General features: G+C 43.3%; 1 protein-coding gene across 1 annotated transcript in view; it reads right to left on the minus strand.

Annotated features, from left to right (window-relative positions):
- Positions 1-7,252, minus strand: part of LOC145353645 (regulator of G-protein signaling 19-like) — a 105,650-nt gene extending 98,398 nt beyond the window's left edge. The window contains exon 1 of the mRNA XM_080204412.1: positions 7,204-7,252. The gene's annotated coding sequence lies outside the window, so the exon portion shown is untranslated. The remainder of the gene's footprint in view (positions 1-7,203) is intronic.
- Between the last annotated feature and the right edge of the window lie 5,905 nt (positions 7,253-13,157).

Consider the following 13,157-nt stretch of genomic DNA (forward strand, 5'->3'; position numbering starts at 1 on the left):
TGCTGTATTTTCCATATTTAGCCATTACTAGATATTGCACAAAGTGAATCAAATTGGTTGAAGACTGTGATGTCTGTGCTGATGGGAATGTCAGGAAGAGACTAAGATGGATCATAAGACCATAAGACATAGGAACATAATTAGGCTACTTGGCCCACTGAGTCTGCTCCACCATTCAATCATGGCTGTTTTTCCTTCAGCCCCATTCTCCTGCCTTTTCCCCATAACCTCTGATCCCCTTATCAATCAAGAACCTATTTATCTCTGTCTTAAAGACACTCAATGATCTGACCTCCACAGCCTTCTGCAGCAAAGAGTTCCACAGATTCACCACTCTCTGGCTGAAGAAATTCCTCCTCATCTCCATTGTAAAGGATCATCCCAATAGCCTGAGGTTGTGCCCTCTGATTCTAGTTTTTCTACTTGTGGTAACATTCTCTCCACATTCACTCTATCCAGGACTTGCAGTATCCTGTAAGTTTAAATAAGATCCCCCCCCTCATCCTTTTAAACTCCAATAAGTACAGACAGAGTCCTCAATTGTTCCGCATACGACAAGCTCTTCATTTTCGGGATCATTCTTGTGAACCTCCTCTGGATCCTTTCCAAGGCCAGCAAATCCTTCCTTAGATATGGGGTCCAAAACTGCACAAAACATTCCAAATGGGGTCTGACCAGAGCCTTATACAGCCTCATCCTTGCTCTCGTATTCTAGCCCTTTTGAAATGAATGCTAACATTGCATTTGCCTTCCTAACTGCCGACTGAACCTACACGTTAACCTTAAGAGAATCTTGAACAATGACTCCCAAGGCCCTTTGTGTTTCTGGTTTCCTAAGCATTTTCCCATTTAGAAAATTTTTCCTTCCAGCGTACATAACCTTACACTTTTCCACATTGTATTCCATCTGCCGCTTCTTTGCCCACTCTCCTAACCTGTCCAAGTCCTTCTGCAGCCCCCCCACCCAACTTCCTCAATACTACCTGTCCCTCTACATATCTTTGTATTGTCTGCAAACTTAGCAACAGTGCCTTCAACTCCTTCCTCCAAATCATTAATGTATATTGTGAAAAGTTGTGGTCCCAACACTGACCCCTGAGGCACATCACTAGTCACTGGCAGCCATCCTGAGAAAGACCCCTTTATCCCCACTCGCTGCCTTCTGCCAGTCAGCCAATCCTCTATCCGTGCCAGGATCTTACCCTTAACACCATGGGCACTTAACTTATTTAACAGGCAGAACTTATGGCTGAAACTGTATTCAAATACTCCAGCCTTGCCTTTTGCATAAATGTGCTGGGCTTTGCCATCAGTAACTAATAAGAATTTTCACAGTGCCTCTTCTTTCTCTTCATATTAGTTGCTTAACTTTCCATCATCATTCATGATTAGATGTGGCAGAACTGCACAGCTTTTGTCTGAATCTATTGGCTGTGGGATCACTTACCTCCACCTATAACATGCTGCCACTACTGATTTTAATGTGCATATGCTTTGTGCTGTAGCTTCAGCAGCTTGACATCTTATTTTTAGGCACACCTGTTGTTGCTTCTGGCACGCTCCTTACTGAGCCAGGGTTGGTCCCCTGACTTGTTGGGAGAGTGAGAGGTATGCCAAACCATGAGGTTACAGGTTGTAGTTAGCAATTAATCCCACTGAATATCCCTGTGATTAGGTCAACAGCAGAATATTACATTAATGTATAAAGTGCCTCTCTGCTAAAAGAGTAAACAGCAGTTCTTCCACATTAATGTAATATTTGCTGGACCATCCTTCAGAAAAGAAATTAACATTAATTGATAATAGTAGCATCTGAAAAATATGCTACAGAGAATGCTTTGCTGTAAATGTCATTTCAGAAATTACACATATTTTAAAGAGGGGTGACAGAACTAAATTTGGGGCCATATTATGGCAGCATTGATCAGGGGTTAACATTTCATTCATCGTGTTTGATGAATAAAATTTTACCACCAGACATTTTGAATTCTTTCAATGTCAGGTGGTGTCAGGTGTTTTCTAACAATGCAGGGGGAATCCCGAAAACATCATTTATCCTATACATAAGAACATAAGAAATAGGAGCAGGAGTAGGCCATCTAGCCCTTGGAGCCTGCCCTGCCATTCAACAACATCTTGGGTGATCTGAAGTGGATTACTTTCTCCCCATAACCCTTAACTCCCCTGTTTTTCAGGAACTTTTCTACCCGTGACTTAAATATATTCAGCGAAGTAGCCTCCACCACTTCAATGGGCAGAGAATTCCAGAGATTCACCACCCTTTGAGTGAAGAAGTTCCTCCTCAACTTCAATCTAAACTGCGCTCCCCCCCCCTATTTTGAGGCTGTGCCCTCTAGTCCTGCTACCCTTTCTAAGCAGGAAAAATCTCTCTACCTCTACCCTATCTTATATGTCTCTATAAGATCCCCCCTCAGCCTTCTAAACTCCAACGAGTACAGACCCAGTCTATTCATAGGCTAACCCCCTCATCTCCGGTATCAGCCTAGTGAACCTTTTATACATAAGATGAATGAGCTCTGATTAGTGAAAACTGAGCTCTCAACAGTTCAACATTGGCACATATGCATTACACAATTCACTGGTGAGATGACTACTTGTTTCCTCTTAAAAAAGTTGCACATTGAATAAATTGTACAAAATAATTTAATAACAGTTATGATATTGAATAAAAGGGGCAATTTTGCCATCGTATTGTCAACCATATAGCTAAGTCAATACAAATGTATGGGACACAAACGTGGATTAGAGCATATCCATAAGCTACGTCAAACTGCTCCAGCCCAAGGCGATGCTTAAAGTTAAGGTTTGTTTATTAGTCACAAGTAAGGCTTATATTAACACTGCAACGAAGTGACTGTGAAATTCCCCAAGTTGCCACAATCCAGCACCTGTTCTGGTCAATGTACCTAACCAGCACGTCTTTCAGAATGTGGGAGGAAACCCACGCAGATACAGGGAGAACATGCAGACTCCACACAGATAGTGACCCAAGCTAGGAATCAAACCCAGGTCCCTGGCACAGTGAAGTAGCAGTGCTAACCATTGTACTACTGCACTGCCTTAATTCACTCCTTGGGCCATTGTGTACACAAACAAGATGTGGGTGTATTTTACTGGAATATTGATCATGTTTGTGATGATATAAACTTTACAAGGTTTACAAAAAATTGGTTAGAATGTGATAATAAATGTTAATGTAAAGTTAAAAAATACTGACTGCAGGAAATCTAAAGCAAGAGCAGAAAGTACTGGCAACACTTCCCAGGTCAGGAAGCAACACAGTTTTGGAAAAAGTTAATTAGCTTGTTCTTTCCAGATTCTATCTGATCTTCTGATAAGCGGTTATTAACCATAAAATTTATTTCTTGTTTTCTTCTGTCCTTTTTAATTAATGGACATCCTGAAAGAAATTGGCTTGAATACACTTCTGAGCCCAAATGTACTTATTGCAGGTAGACCCAATCAATAATTCAGGATAATAATGCACAATGATAAAGTAGTTTCAATTCACGATTTTAATTCCTAAATGTCATGGCGCTTCAACACAAGTATGTGACAGGAAGTAAAAAGACAGCAAGGCAAAGAAGAGAAACCATCTTAAATAATTCAAGACTATGTCCATCTTACAACATAGCGGGAATGAGGTTTTATGTTTTGGGAAGGAGGGTGTGCAAGAGTTCTGTCTCTTTTGTCACAACAATAATTCCACGCCAGTGCTGCAACACTTTGCTGAGAGATGACCAAAATAATGACATGATATTGGTTTCCCCGCCAGCTTTGCTGAGACAATGTGCATCTTTGGTTTGCCACGATGTATGAATTCAAAGCATACAACAGTACTCTTGATTACCCATCTTTGACTGCGCTCATGCCCATGGGGCTTTACTTGATCTGTGAGGAGAATAAATAGTGTACCTGCATTCTGCCAACCACTCCTCCAGACCCACTACATCAGCACAGTGAGCATTACCTGCAGTTTCTTTCATACCTCTGCAGCCTGTCACACTTGGTGTTAAACATTTGTGTGCACACTCTATTATATTCCTCTTGTGCACTGAAGAAATAACTAGCCCTACACCTTATATCGACAACAACGACAACCTCTTTAGAGCAAGATGCTTGTGCAACTTAGCTTGGCCCAGAGGGCAATACATCAGACCTGCTATTCATCAGCCACACTGAATGCAGTACATTATCAAGCTCTATTCATTTGAATATCCTCAAATGAATATTGAATAAGTTTGTGAACATTGAGAAACAGCTGGGTGTAAGTCTGTAGCCATGGGAATTTGGAAATGGATGAAAGTGCTTCACAGAATCTTGAGTGGAGAACTGCAATTTCCCCCTCCCAATGTAGCTGCCCCCTTTTCCACACCTCGCCAGCACCGACTCTTGGTCATGCCCCGTTATCTTGCTGAACAATCAACCAAATCCACCCCCACCCTTCCCTACCACCCCCGCTGTAAGATATTGACAACCGTCATTTACTGGAGTATTAGCAAATAAAGGTGCCGGCTTCGAACCGAAGAAAGGCGACGGGAGTCTGAAGCAGTCAGCAATTCTGACCGCAAGTGAGACACTTGGTAGATGTAGCGATCCCAGTGACATACTGTTGTGGCTGGAGAGGAATAGAGACAGACAAGAGAGAGCGCTGAGGCACATCAATGCATAGAAGGGAAATCAGAGGCAGAGAGCATATGTGTGTGTGCTGGAGCCTGGAATCCAGCAGCAGCCACAGGTGGCTGTGGCCAATAACAACAGGGGAAAGGGGTCAAAAAGTGCAGCAAACTGGGAATCCTGTGTGTTACCTTTCCCCACTGAAAGCATCCTGACAATATCAGCTCTTCAATACTGTGACAGGAGCCAGAGAGAATGGCAAAGACTGGAGTCCCGCAGTGTGTGGCAGTCTCACTAACTGGGGGGGGGGGGGGGGGGGGTAGAATGCAGCAAGGGCTGAGGTAATTCTGCATTTTTCCCCCAGCACAGGTTAAATAAAACACAAGAAATGTTTCACTGGCACCCAGAAGCATCAGCCCAGCCACCAGAGGGTAAGAAACACCAGCCCTCTCCTCTGTGCCACAATATTGCAATCTCACTCAGTAAGTGAGGGGGCCGGACGGACAGCTCTGTGATGATTTGGAATTTGTCTGCAAAGTCTGCCATACAAAAGGAAGATTTGTCAGATTGTAGCAATGTGGAGCGGATACATTTGGCAGCCTCAGACTGACAGCTCCCACAGCCCAGGCTGGGGCATGTTCCAAATACACATACACAGCAGCTAGGAAAAGGTGAGGATAATACTCACAGTTTGTCATTAAAATCCGCGCTGTTGCTCTTTCCTTTTTCTAAAGCACATCCGTTTGGGGTTTTTTTTTAAGTCAGATCGACACCCTGGGCGGCTGGCAGCGGGAGACGGGCTGCGCATGCGCTCGCAGACCCATTGACTTCCTTGCACTGAGTGGGAAAGCCCAGAGCTTCATTCAACAGATATCTCCTTACCCCCTTCCCACCTCCGCATCCAGCCTCTTCCCAAACCCCCTCCCCAAAAACCCCTTCCCCATTAACCCCTCACCAAATACCCCTAACCCCCTTTGAAATACCCCCTTCAATCCCTTCCCCCAACCCTCCCAAACCCAGCCTCTTCCTAAACTCCCTCCCCAAGAACCCCCTTCCCTATTCACCCCTCACCAAATACCCCCTACCCCCCTTCCCAAACCCCCTGCCCAAAATCCCCCTTCCCCATTCACCCCTCACCAAATACCCTTTACTCCCTTTCCAAACACCTCTCAAACCCCCTCCTCACCCCCCTCCCAAAAACTCCCTTCACCCTTCTCCATTCGTCCCTCAACAAATACCTCCTCCACCCCCTCCCAAACCCTTTCCCCAAATACCCCTCCCATAAACCCCCTTCACCCTTCCTCATTCAGCCCTCAAATACCCCCTTCACAAATCCCTCCCAAACCCAGCCTCTTCCCAAACACCCTCCAAAAACTCCCTTCACCCCCTTCCCAATTCACCCCTCACCAAATACCCCTTCACCCCCTTGCCAAACCCCTTCCAAAAACCCCTTCCCCATTCACCAAATACCCCTTCACCCCCTTTCCAAACCCCCACCCCACCGTCCCAAACACTTTCCCCAGACCCACTGACTTCCTCGCACTGAGTGAGAAAGCCTAGAGCTTCATTCAACAGATACCCCTCACCAATCATCCCCTTAACCCCCTTCCCAAACCCCTTCCTCCAACCCCCCAAACCCAACTCCCAATCTCAACTTCAAACCAAACTGCCTCTCAAACCCTCTTCCCCAAACCCGCTTTTCCCTCCCAAACCCCTTCCACAGCCTCTACACCATGGCCCCTTCCCCAAGCCCCTTCCACAGCCTCTACACCATGGCCCCTTCCCCAAACCCCTTCTCCAGCCCCTTTCCACCTGTCTCAGCAACAACTCTCACACCTTCTGTCAGCAAAATGCAGCTCCGTTATTTTGCATTATAAATGGAACAGAGGAAATATCTGTTTACAGACTGTAGGGATTCTATGATATATGTGTACACATGCACAAACAGGCGACTATGTTGTAATTCTCCAAGAACAGAGATAGCAAGATCATCACAGAATAGAATACCATCGTATAGAATCACTACAGTACAGGCCATTCGACCTTACTCTGCGAAAGAGCAGCCTAGCCCTATCCCCATTATTCCTCCCATTTACCTTGGCTAATCCACCTAACCTACACACCTTCACAGTGACTGATCTCAGAAGGGGCTGGTATTCTAACTGGTGATTGATGCACATCTTTAAACTGAAATTGAAGCAAATTAAGTTCAACTCTGGACCATTTTGAGCAATGAAATGTCAGGAGAAGGCTCCGCCCAGTTTCTTTGGTGACTCGCCGCAAATCAACACATGTTACAACTGCTCAGAAATAAAGGCGATGTTTGAAAATGAAATGAATATTTTCTTTCGCGAGTTTTGAAACCACAAGCGCTTAAACAAAAAATCCTGCTGCCCTGGTCTGGATTCCCCTAAAGGATTTCATCCTTTCATCTCCGCGGATTTAGTAACAATTCTACCAAAAAAACAAAATCTGCCGGGGCAGAATCGATAAAAAAGACCCCAAACATCCCATCCAACAAGTTATAAAGCTGTCAGTTATGGGGATAATTAACGATGCACTTACACTCGACAAGTTTATCGTGGAGGCTTTTTCTCGGCTGGTGTGAAGTGAATGTTAATATTCGCAGATTGGAAGTAGAAATGAGAATTTAAAAAAAACTTTCTACTCCTGAGCAGAGTCTCAGACTTGAGACTGGAGTTAAGAAAGTGCCTGAAGGGTTCTCAGTGCTGATCCAGCACAGTGTGAGAGTAAAACAAAATTCTGATTCATGTTACTGCCAACAGTAAGAAATTGGTCAAGCTATATTTTCACGCAATACCCGTCTCAATTTATCGCGTAGGCAGATAGCGGTATGAAACTAAGATTTATTTACAGGTTGTATGTTGCTTGTTCAAAGTTTTTAAAGTTCGTTTTTGGGTCATCGTTTTGACTGACAGTAAACAGGACAGAACACGGCGACGTAATTGCCAGGTCGTTCCCAACAACCTTCTTCTTCCACTGTCACCAAATGAGAACTGTGTGTGCTCTCCACACGATCACCATGCATCACTTTTCTTTTTTGTCTAAAAATGCTTCACCGTCCGTCAAAATGCGTTTCCGTACGACACATGAACAAATATCACCTCCTAATTAACAATGTGTGTCTCAATTGAAAGGTGAGTCACTTCTGTTATTTGCTTGCAATTGTCTTTAAAACAAGGTGCTACTGGAAGCATTAACGCAACATTTAGAGTCCAGAGACAGAAAAAAATCACTCCAAATTCAATGAATTGGTATTCGATTTTAATCCATACGCACAAAAATCTGTCCTCTTTATTTAAAAAATAGTTACTATTTATACACCATTTCAGCATCTTAAATACCCCGATTAGCAAGTAGCATTCAACGTGTTACCATTTATTGGATTCGTTCCTAATTCCCTTGCCAACACCGCACGCGAATTACCTGAATTCAATTCCAAATTCATTTGAAGGAATGGGTAAATTGTCACCACTTCACGATCAAAGCATGTTTCATTTTAAGATTATCAAAGCGAATGATTTTCTTTTGGCCTCAGAAGGTGGCGCCAGACACCACAAATGAATCCCGACATTTCAGAGATAAAATCCCGATAAATTTCTGTGCCATATTATTTACCGATTTTCAAGATATGTCTTTTGCATCAGGACAGAGAGGGATGAGGGTGGGAGGAGGTGGGAGACGGCGGGGGGGAAGGGAGAGAAAGATAGCTTGGTGAGAGGGGTTGGGTTATTTTATGGGGTTCGGGATATTTGTGTGGGGAGAGGGGCTATAGTGTGGATGAGAAAGGATTCGTGTGTAGGTGAGGTATGAGAGATTGTGTGTGTGTGTGTGTGTGTGTGTGTGAGGGTCGGGGTGGGGCGGGGGGAGGAAGTGATGTTTATGTTGGAAGAGGGAATTTGGTGTTTCCTGGGAGGGGAAAGGAGTAAGAACATAAAAATAGGGATGGACCATTCAGCTCCTTGAGCCAGTTCTGTTGTTCAATAAAATCATGGCTGCTCTGTCACATATCTTCATATATTTAAAACAAGTGGAACGGTGGCACAGTGGTTAGCACTACTGCCTCACAGTGCCTGACACCCAGGTTCAGTTCTAGCCTTGGGTCACTGCAAGCTCCATTTTCTCCCTGTATCTGTATGGATTTCCTCCAGTGTCCAAAGATGTGCAGGTTAGGTTGATTTGGCCATGCTAAGTTGACCCTGGTGTCATGAGGATTGATTGTGGAGATGCTGGCATTGGACTGGGATAGACACAGAAAGAAGTCTCACAACACCGGGTTAAAGTCCAACTGGTTTATTTGGTAGCAAAAGCCACTAGGTTTTGGAGTGTTGCTCCTTCATGAAGCTAGTGGCTTTTGCTGCCAAATAAACCTGTTGGATTTTAACCTGGTGTTATGAGACTTCTTACTCAGGAGAATTAGCAGGGTCAATATGTGGAGTTGCGGGATTGGGGCCTGGGTGGGATTGTGGTCGGTACAAACTCAAAGGGCTGAATGGCCTCCTCTACCATGAGGATGCTATGATATTCTTTGGTCCATATTTGTTAATTATCTTGGATAACAAAAAAATCAATCTCCAATCAAAGTTAATAATTGATTTAGCACCAATTGTAGAATTCTAAATTTCTACCTGTTCTGAGAAAACCAATTCTGACTTTTTCCACTGTGTTTACAGGTTCAACAAGCACTCCAGCTGAGATAGTTTCTCCCTACCTTCCCAATCTCTTCCTTCAACATTGTGAAAACTTCAAGAAAATTATCAATTAATCTTTTAAATTCCTGAGAATACAACCTGGTTTGTGTAATCTCTCTTCATAATTTTTCCTTTGGAGATCAGGCATCAGTCTGGTAAACGTACACTGCACCCCCTCCAAAGCCAATACATCTTTTCCTAAGGTGTGCTGTCTGGAACTTGTCACAGTGTTCCGCATGCGGTTTAACCAGGGGTTTGTGTAGTTGTAAAACATCCACCCATTTTTGTTATTGTCCTCTAGAAATAAATACCAACATTTCATTCACCTATTGATTACTTCTGTAACTTTTCATGACATTATACTGATCTATGTGCCTGGACCTTCAAATCCCTTTGGATCTCCATGGTTTTAAGCTATTCCCATTTAGAAAGTATCCTATTCAATCCCCACTAGGTCCAAAGTAGGTGATGTCACATTCACTTACATTAAATATATTTAGCTATGGTTTTGCCCATTCACTTAATCTATCAATATCTCTGTAATTTTATTTGTCCACCTACTCCCCTGGCAATTCTGCCTATCTTTGTGTCACCAGTACATTTGATTTTGTGGCTTTCTGTCCCATCATCTCATGTTGGGCATTTTTCGTGTGTATCTGTGTAGCTTGTGTTTTGTGTGTATATGTGAGTGCAAAGTAAATGACTACAGAAGAGAAATTACTTTAAAAAGGTATAAATGAAACTGCCTGACTACAATAAGCTTTGCAATAATGCTCACTTCCAATACCTATCCTTTCTGTAAAAGTTGAGAAACAGTAGGAGCATCTTGATGAGCAAATACAATTGAATGACCTCGTGAGCTTACTAAATGTTACTGTAATAAGACTCATTTTACCATGGAAAATTCAAGTTAAAAATAAATATCGGCCTCAGGGCTGATGAAGAAGCTTTTTGTGTAAGTTGAAAGAGTATAATCTCTACTACCTTGTAATGTTAGACTCGTGACAGCCTTCATATTCCATTTTAAATTGCACATTTACTTACGCTATGAATCTGGCAGCACTTGAGTAAAGTCCAAAGCAGTAGCAAAGTATGGATTCATTAGGACCAAATTGAAGATAATAGTCCAGATTGTTTGTGTGTGTGTGTGTGTGTGTGTGTGTGTGTGTGTGTGTGTGTGTGTGTGTGTGTGTGTGTGTGTGTGCTTGTGTGTGTGTGCTTGTGTGTAAGAGAGAGGGGATGGTTGGTGGAAGGGGGGGGCAATGTTGTGGGGATGGGTGGGGGGAAGGGATAAATGTCATTCCTTGGACGTACACATTCTCATAGACCTTCTATAGGCTTTCCTATGATGAGTTACTGTTAATCAAGCAGTGCAGTTTTCTATAAAGGTTATCTAAGGTCTATGTAACCAAGGTAAGCAACTCTGTAATCTCCCAAATTTATCAGATTGAAAAATATTAATGAACAAAGTTAACACTTGGTTAAGTGCAAGGAGTGCAAGTTAAAATCAGAACTCAACATCGAATCAGATACAGAAAACAAACTAAAGAAAAGATTTGAATATAAGGAACAAAGAAAACAATGAAACAATGAAACAAGTTATTAATTTGTTTTAAAGTTGCAACAATACCTAATAACTGGAATGCCACAGTTGTCAAAATTTTGATTTTGATTTAATATTGTCACAGTGAAAAGTATTGTTTCGTGCGTGCTATACAGACAAAGCATGTTGTACATTGAGAAGGAAATGAGAGAGTGCAGAATATAGTGTTACAATCATAGCTAGATCAACTTAATGCAAGGCAAGTCCATTCAACAGTCTGACAGCAACATGGAAGAAGCTGTTTTTGAGTTGGTTGATATGTGACCTCAAACTTTTGTATCTTTTTCCTGATGGAAGAAGGTGGAAGAGAGAATGTCCAGGGTACGTGGGATCCTTAATTATGTTGGCTGCTTTGTTGAGGTAACGGGAAATGTAGACAGAATCAGTGGATGGGAGGCTGGTTTGTGTGATGTATGGGCTCCATTCACAACCTTTTGTAGTTCCTTGTGGTCTTGGGCAGAGCAGGAGCCATACCAAGCTGTGATACCATCAGAAAGAATGCTTTCTACAGTGCATCTGTAAAAGTTGGCGAGTGTCATACTTGAGATGCCAAATATCCTCACTCTTCTGAGAAAGTAGAGGCGTTGGTGGGCTTTGTTAACTATATGTCAGCATGGGGAGGAACCAGGACAGGTTGTTGGTGATCTGGACACTAAAAACTTGAAGCTCTCGACCCTTTCTACTTCGTCCTCATTGATGTAGAGAGGGGCATGTTTTCCTTTACGTTTCCGAAAGTCAATGACAATCTCCTTCGTTTTGTTGACATTGAGGGAGAGATTATCATCAGATTCTCAATCTCATTCCTGCACTCTGTCTCATCATTGTTTGAGATCCAACCCATTATGGTGGTGTTGTCAGCAAACTTGAAAATTGAATTGGAGGGGAATTTGGACACACATACATAGGTGTATAAGGAGTATAGTAGGGGGCTGAGAACACAGCCTTGTGGGGCATTGGTGTTGAGGATGATCGTGAAGGAGGTGTTGTTGCCTGTCCTTAATGATTGTGGTCTGTGAGTTAGGAAGTTCAGGATTCAGTCACAGAGGGAGGTGCCAAGGACCAGGTCCAGAGTTTGGACATGAGTTTCATGGGAATAATGGTGTTGAAGGTTGAGCTGTAGTCAATAAATAGGAGTCTGACACAGGTGTCCTTGTTCTCTAGGTGTTCCAGGATTGAGGGCTAGGGAGATGGCATCTGCTGTGGACTTGTTGTGGTGATAGGCAAACTTTTGTGGATCTAGGTGGTCCGGGAGGCCTTTTGAAGCACTTCATAATGACGGATGTCAGATCCACCGGCCGATAGTCATTAAAGCAAGCTGCTTGGTTTTTCTTAGGTACTGGGATGATGGTTATCTTCTTGAAGCAGATAGTGACCCCAGATTGTTGTAAAGTGAGGTTGAAGATCTCTGCGAATACTCCTGCCAGCTGATCCGCACAGGATCTGAGTGCTTTCTGGGTACCCCATCCGGGCCAGTCACTTTCCGTGGGTTGACCTTCGAGAAAGCTGCTCTGACATCTGCATTGGTGACCTCAGATATAGTTCATCCAGGCCTCCCAGGGTGGAGGGCATGCTCCTGCTGACCTCTTGCTCAAAACAGGCATAGAATGCATTGAACTGAGCACAGAGGGGTGCACTGGAGCCAGTGATTTTACATGCCTTCATCTTGTAGCCTTGTTATGTCTTGCAGACCTTGCCGTAGTCAGCGGGGTCAGTGTGGCTAGTCTGGGACTCTAACTTGGTCCAGTAATGTGTTTTGGCATCTTTGATGGTTCTCCTTAGATTGTATCTGGCTTTCTTGTATAGGTCAGTGTTGCCTGACTTGAACGCCTCAGACCTGGACTTCAGTGGATATCCCTGTTCATCCATGATTTCTGGCTGGGGAATACACGGATTTGCTTCTTTGACACACAGTCTTCTACACACTTACTAATGAAGTCAGTTACTGTTGTGGCGTATTCGTTCAGGCTGGTCACAGAATTTTTAAATAATGACCAGTCCACTGACTCCAAAAAGCCTCAGAGGAGATCATCTGATTCCTCAGACCAACATTGTGAAACTTTCTTTGATCGATTCTCCCGTTTCAGTTTTTGCTTGTATGCTGGGAGCAGGAGCAATGCCTTGTGGTCTGATTTACCTAAGTGTGGGCGGCAGATAAAGTGGTAGGCATGTTTGATATTTGTGTATCAGTGGTTTAGGATGTTTGA

The sequence above is a fragment of the Carcharhinus amblyrhynchos genome, chromosome 16, assembly GCF_965287045.1.
Source record: "Carcharhinus amblyrhynchos chromosome 16, sCarAmb.v2.hapA, whole genome shotgun sequence".
Classification (NCBI taxonomy): domain Eukaryota; kingdom Metazoa; phylum Chordata; class Chondrichthyes; order Carcharhiniformes; family Carcharhinidae; genus Carcharhinus; species Carcharhinus amblyrhynchos.